General features: G+C 45.5%; 1 pseudogene; it reads right to left on the reverse strand.

Moving 5' to 3' along the window:
* Positions 1-2,342: 2,342 nt before the first annotated feature.
* Positions 2,343-5,677, reverse strand: LOC125554463 (annotated as a pseudogene).
* Positions 5,678-7,821: the final 2,144 nt, after the last annotated feature.

The following is a 7,821-nucleotide window of genomic DNA, read 5'->3' on the forward strand; positions in this document are numbered from 1 at the left end:
AGCTAGCAAGCTAATAAAGATCGAATAGTACAGAGTAATCTAGGCCACTCGCGATTCCTGAGGTGCGGGCGGTGGACACCCAAAGAGAAGGAACCATCACTGGTTCATAGCTCGGGTGATCTCCCCAAAGAACCTGCCAGGTATTGGAGAACCTGACGTCCATAGCAGCCATGTAGCGATGGACGTGCTCGTCCTCCTCCCTGACACGGCGACGTACCACCTCCGGCGGGGCCGGCTCCCTCCGCACCGAAAGTGGCCCACGTGAATGCCACCAAAGGAGATGACGGTCGACGACGGGACCCGGGGTCGGGTTCCTCACCAAGCGTCGCGCCCCTGAAGGTAGCACCTCCCAGTGCCAGCCCGACGGAGCCCAGTCCCTGACATGGGTCCTCTGAAGCAGGACGTCGTCGCGGACGTGTCGACGGCGAGGATGCGGGCCGGGCATCGTCGACAACAAAATACTATATGCCGCAAAAGTAAAGTAACATTTTTTAAATGATGGATTGTGATGATTTCATATATGCAAATTCTAAATTTTATAACTAAAAATATAAGAAACTAAAAAAACATCGATCATCGTCTAACAATTTGAAATTAATCTAATTCATCTAGCTAGCTAAAACTAACATTTCCAAAATTTCTAACATTTCTATATAACTAACATTTCTATAACATTTGACATTATATATATTATAACTAACATTTCTACATACTATTTGACATTAATCTAATCTAATTAATTAATTCATCTAAAACTTTGTATGAAAAACAGAGAAACAGAAAAAACTAAAAGCTAAAAACAGAAAAATTGTGTGTGTGTGCACGTCTAGTGTGTGTGTAGTGTGTGTGTGTGCATGTAGTGTGTGTGTGTGCGCGCGCGCGTGTGTGCGCTACGGTCGGCGCCGGCATGCGCTACGATGGATTGGAGGGAGGAGAGGGGCCGGAGGAGGGGCTCACAGCGCGCGCGGGCAAGGTCGAGGTGACGGCGACGGCGAGGGCGAGGTCGATCCAAAGGCGACGGCGACGGCGAAGCGAGGGGATCGGCGACCGGGACGGCGACGGGGGTGCCGCGGAGTCGACGGGGACGACGCGACGAGGACGGGGGCGTCGCGGAGTCGACGGGGACGGCGCGACGGGGACGGCGCGACGGGGGCGGCGACGGCGCGACGGGGGCGGCGGCAGAGAGAAGTGGGAGATGAGAAACTGAAAATTTTCGAAGTGTTTCTTATATAGGGGACACCTTTAGTACCGGTTGGAGCCACCAACCGGTACTAAAGGCTTGTTTTGGCCAGGCCAAGCGGGGGGGGGGGGGAGCACCCCCCTTTAGTACCGGTTCCTGGCTCCAACCGGTACTAAAGGCCCCCCCCTTTAGTACCGGTTGGTGCCACGACCCGGTACTAAAGGGGGGTGCGCTGCCAGGCGAGGGGCGCAGAAGTTTAGTCCCACCTCGCTAGCCGAAGGGCGCTCACACCTGCTTATAAGCCCCGCCGCCGCTGCTGTCTCGAGCTCCTCTCTAAAGCAGGCCTTCTGGGCCTACCTCTGCTACTCTGCCCTGTGGGGCCTATTGGGCTTGCGGGCCTGCATCCTGGCCCAACAACAGGTTGGGTTTCTAGTCGTATGCAGGCCGCTGTGGCCCGGTAGGTGGGCTTTTTTCATTTAGTTTTTTCTTTTCTGCTTTATTTATTTTGTTTTATTTATTTTTAGTTGTTTTTTGCTGTATTTAGAGTTTCTTTGTGAATATTTTTGATAGTTTTTAGAAACTTTCAGTTAGTGCCGGTAGTTTTTAAATTTGAATAGTTTAAATTTTGAATTATTTGAAATTTGTGTGAATCACTAGTTTGTGAATAACTTAACTTTAAAAATACATTTTCCTGTGATTCTTTTTTCTTATGTTTAATATTAGTGTGTTTTATCATTATATTCAATTTGGTAATGCTTAAGTTATTTAAAAATGAAATGTCTTTGTAACGGATGAGTTTTCGTCCGAAACCCTGATACTTCGAAACAGATTGTCCATTTTGTACACGAAGTGCATCCAGTTTTTGCGGTAACCCTCTCTACTTTTTTGCACATGCTATGTGGGTGAAATTATGATACCATGCCAACTTTCATCCTTTTCTGAGTTCATTTGAAATGCTTTTCAATTTCAGGGTCATTTAGCTGAAAAAATCAATAAATGCATGAAAGAATTTGCTTGCACATAAAATTTCTTCGCGTTTCAAATGCCAAAACACATAACTAGCTACCCTAACTATTACAGAGATTCCCTCCTGGGTGTGAAACATAGAAGAAAGTGATGATAGCTAAGCCGATCACATCCCAGATCTTTGGGTGTGAAACTTTTTCTTCGCGTGTGTCCCTTTGCGTCGTAGCCATGGAAAATCTTCATCATTTAACGGGATGCTCGGGTCAATATTCACTGTGAATGGAGCAATTTCATCAAACTTTTAATAATCTTCTAACTTGTCTGTCTTGTCATCCACTCCCACGATGTTTTTCTTCCCAGAAAGAACTATGTGCCGCTTTGACTCATCGTACGATGCATTCGCTTCCTTATCTTTTCTTTTATTGGCTTGGTAGACATGTCCTTCACATAGAAAACCTGTGCCACATCATTGGCTAGGACGAATGGTTCGTTTGCATACGCAAGATTGTTGAGATCCACTGTTGTCATTCCGTACTGCGGGTCTTCCGTTACCCCGCCTCGTGTCATATTGACCCATTTGCACCGAAACAAAGGGACCTTCAAACCACGTCGATAGTCAAGTTCCCATATGTCCTGTATATAACCATAATATGTTTCCTTTCCCGTCTTGGTTTCTGCATCAAAGCGGACACCACTGTTTTGGTTGGTGCTCTTCTTATCTTGGGCGATCGTGTAAAATGTATTACCATTTATCTCGTACCCTTTGAAAGTCATTATATTCGAAGATGGTAACTGGGACAGCAAGTACATGTCATCTTCAATAGAGGTGTCATGCATGGTACGTGCTTGCAACCAGCTGGCGAAACTCCTGGTTTGTTCACGTGTAATCCAGTCATCAGACCGCTCCAGGTGTTTAGAGCGTAGCAAATTCTTGTGTTCATCCATATACGGAGCCACCAAGGCGGAATTCTGTATAACTGTGTAGTGTGCTTTAGTGAGAGAATGTCCGTCCATACATATTATTTGTTCCCCTCCTAGCGTGCCTTTTCCATCCAGTCTGCCCTTATGCCGCGATTCAGGAACACCAATCGGCTTAAGGTCAGGAATAAAGTCAATACAAAACTCAATGACCTCCTCATTTTGACGGCCCTTGGAGATGCTTCCTTCTGGCCTAGCACGGTTATGAACATATTTCTTTAAGACTCCCATGAACCTCTCAAAGGGGAACATATTGTGTAGAAATACAGGACCCAAAATGTTAATCTCTTCGCATAGGTGAACTAGGACGTGCGTCATGATGTTGAAGAAGGATGGTGGGAACACCAACTCGAAACTGACAAGACATTGCACCAAATCATTCTGTAACCTTGGTATGATTTCTGGATCAATTACCTTCTGAGAGATTGCATTGAGAAATGCACATAGCTTCACAATGGCTAATCGAACGTTTTCCGGTAAAAGCCCCCTCAATGCAACCGGAAGCAGTTGCGTCATAATCACGTGGCAGTCATGAGACTTTAGGTTCTGGAACTTTTTCTCTGCCATGTTTATTATTCCCTTTATATTCGACGAGAAGCCAGACGATACCTTAATACTGAGCAGGCATTCAAAGAATATTTCCTTCTCTTCTTTGGTAAGAGCGTAGCTTGCATGACCCTGATGTATGCCGTCTTTTCCGTGCATACGTTGCTGGTCCTCCCGTGCCTCAGGTGTATCTTTTGTCTTCCCATACACGCCCAAGAAGCCAAGCAGGGTCACACAAAGATTCTTCGTCACGTGCATCACGTCGATTGCGGAGCGGACCTCGAGGTCTTTCCAATAGGGCAGGTCCCAAAATATAGATTTCTTCTTCCACATGGGTGCGCGTCCGTCAGCGTCATTCGGAACAGGTTGTCCACCAGGACCCTTTCCAAAGACCACCTTCAAATCCTTGACCATATCATCTACATCAGCACCAGTACGGTGGCGAGGCTTCGTCCGGTGATCTGCCTCACCTTTGAAATGCTTGCCTTTCTTTCTTACGAGATGCCTGCTCGGAAGAAATCGACGATGTCCCAGGTACACATTCTTCTTACAATTAGCCAAATATATACTGTCGGTATCGTCCAAACAGTGCGTGCATGCGCGGTATCCCTTGTTTGTCTGTCCTGAAAGGTTACTGAGAGTAGGCCAATCATTGATGGTCACGAACAACAACGCCTTCAGGTCAAATTCTTCCCCCATGTGCTCATCCCACGCACGTACACCTGTTCCATTCCACAGTTGTAAGAGTTCTTCAACTAATGGCCTTAGGTACACATCAATGTCGTTGCCAGGTTGCTTAGGGCCTTGGATGAGCACTGGCATCATAATGAACTTCCGCTTCATGCACAACCAAGGAGGAAGGTTATACAAACATAGAGTCACAGGCCAGGTGCTATGGTTGCTGCTCTGCTCCCCAAAAGGATTAATGCCATCTGCGCTTAGACCAAACCATACGCTCCTTGCATCATCTGCAAACTCCTTCCCGTACTTTCTTTCGATTTTTCTCCACTGCGACCCGTCAGCGGGTACTCTCAACTTTCCGTCTTTCTTACGGTCTTCTTTGTGCCATCGCATCGCCTTGGCATGCTCTTTGTTTTGGAACAAACGTTTCAACCGTGGTATTATAGGAGCATACCACATCACCTTGGCAGGAATCTTCTTCCTGGGGCGCCGGCCCTCGACATCACCAGGGTCATCGCGGCAGATCTTATAGCGCAATGCACCACATACCGGGCAAGCGTTCAAATCCTCGTACTCACCGCGGTAGAGGATGCAATCATTAGGGCATGCATGTATCTTCTGCACCTCTAACCCTAGAGGGCAGACAACCTTCTTTGCTTCGTACGTACTCTCGGGCAATTCGTTGTCCTTTGGAAGCATATCCTTTATCATTACCAGCAACTTTCCAAATCCCTTGTCAGATACACCATTCTCTGCCTTCCATTGCAGCAATTCCAGTGTGGTGCCCAGCTTTTTCTTGTCACCTATGCAATTCGGGTACAACAACTTTTTGTGATCCTCTAGCATGCGCTGCAACTTCTTCTTCTCCAAATCACTTGCGCAGTTTCTCTTTGCATCGACAATGGCCCGACCTAGATCATCAACGGGCTCATCTGATGCCTCTTCTTCAGCTTCTTCCCGCATTGCCGGCTCAGTTTCTTCCCGCATTACCGGCTCAGCTTCTTCCCCCATTGTTGTATCATCGTATTCAGGGAACCCATGGCCAGGATAGCTGTCGTCGTCCTCTTCTTCTTCATTGTCTTCCATCATAACCCCTCTTTCTCCGTGCTTGGTCCAAACATTATAATGGGGCATGAAACCGGTCTTAAATAAGTGGACGTGAATGGTTCTTGACGTAGAGTAATTGTGACCATTCTTACAGCGAGCACATGGACAAGGCATAAAACCATCCGCCCGCTTGTTTGCCTCAGCCGCAAGCAGAAAAGTACGCACGCCCTCAACGAACTGGGGAGACCATCGGTCATCGTACATCCATTGCCGGCTCATCTTCATTACACAACACCGAATAGACCAAATCAATACAAGTTCATACATAAAGTTCATACAACACTTAAATGCAACAAACAAATAATTCTCTAGCTAAAGCATTTAAATGCAACAACAAATACGATCAAGATCGCAACTAAGGTAACAATGGATCCAACAGCATAATGATACCAAGCCTCACTATCGATGGCATATTTTCTAATCTTTCTAATCTTCAAGCGCATTTTCTCCATCTTGATCTTGTGATCATCGACGACATCGGCAACATGCAACTCCAATTCCATCTTCTCCCCCTCAATTCTTTTCAATTTTTCTTTCAAGTACTCGTTTTCTCTTTCAACTAAATTTAACCTCTCGGCAATAAGGTCGGTTGGAATTTCAGGTTCAGATACCTCCTAGAAAAAATTTCTATGTCAACTTGATGGGCATAATTTGTCATAAACACAAAATGCAACTAGTTTTAAAAGAGAATATACATACCACATCCGAATCATAACAAGGACTAGGGCCGACGGGGACGGATATCAAAACCATGGCACTATATGTATAACAAACAACGTACGGGTAAGATAATTATACGAGTAACTATATATCCAAATCACACACATCAATTTTTATATAAAATTTCATGAACAAGAGGCTCACCACAAGGTGGTGCCGGCGACGGGACGGTGCGGGCGATCGACGGTGGCTACGATGGAGATTTAGAAGGCACTAAGTAAACCACACCTACATATGCAAACTAAGTGTTATTTTTGACCTCAAATTGCATATAAATCAAATACTAGCATATATATATATATATATATCCTCCCAAATTACTAAACTCACAAATTAATCACTATATAAACCAATGCAAGAGCTAATCTAGCAATGAGAGATGAAAGGACAAAGTTGCTAACCTTTGTGATCATTTGAATGGATGAGGGCCTTCAAATCTTGACAAATTTTGGGCAAATTTTGTGATGAACTCGAGAGGAAGAAGGGAAGAACAGAGGAGAGGGCCGGAGAGGGGAAAGGGGGAAGAACAGAGTGCTGGTGGACGAAGGGTTTATATAGTACGACCTTTAGTACCGGTTCGTGCCAAGAACCGGTACTAAAGGGGCTGGACTGTCTGACAACATCCTGCCACCACTCTCATTAGTACCGGTTCGTGGCACGAACCGGTGCTAAAGGTTCGCCACGAACCTTCGCCACGAACCGGTACTAATGAAAGCGGCCCGGCTAGCCGTTGGAACCGGCACTAATGTATACATTAGTGCCGGCTCAAATACAAACCGGCACTAATGTGCTTCACGATTGACCCTTTTTCTACTAGTGGTAATTACCGGGTGTCAGATCAGAGCTTCATTTGCAGAAAAGGCTTCCGGACCGGTGCTTCTTCTTTCTCCTCCTAATTTTTAATCCTTTGCACCTTTTAACTTGCTGTGTATTGTGGGCTATCTCTTCACTTTTTATTCCAGTCGCCGTATCCTTTTCTGTCGTCGGCTGTCCTCTATTTTTTAGTGTTCCTATTTCATCTGTGCCACACGGCATACCCCACGAGCATAAAACGCCTAAACATTCTCGAGTACACGATCAAGGACAAGGAGCCGATGACTGTTTGAGTCTAATAAAATATATTTTCTTTCTAGCAGGTTCTAGCACGGCTTGATCTATCTGCATCGCAGCAGCAGAATAACACTTTCACACAGTTAAGGGTATACATTCACACTGTCACCATATACATTCAGTAAGTTATTGTGCCTGGTTTTGTATGCTTGAACTAGAAAGTATCAACCCAACACGAGATGTCTAGGTCTCAGAAGCAACCAAGTCAAAATGCTTCTCTTTGTTGTTGTGATCCGGTTTTTTTGTAACGGGAAAGAAAGAGCCCCTTGTTGCTCACAAGGCCAAGGATCATAATAAACAGATGGATGAATACATACAATTATTTTCTTTTTCCTAGATCTAGCATCTTGTTCACCAAAGGCCTCATCTTGGTATTGTCCTCCTTCAAGTGCTATCATTATTCTAGCAGAGGTATTAGCAAGTGACTCTGGATCATTCCACCTTCAAAAAGATCTGCCACTGACCTGAATACACATGCTGAAGACGGGGGGAGATAACTCAAATTTGTTTCATGTTTCAAGCCCATGGATTTC

This window comes from Triticum urartu, chromosome 4 (assembly GCF_003073215.2).
Source record: "Triticum urartu cultivar G1812 chromosome 4, Tu2.1, whole genome shotgun sequence".
NCBI lineage: Eukaryota > Viridiplantae > Streptophyta > Magnoliopsida > Poales > Poaceae > Triticum > Triticum urartu.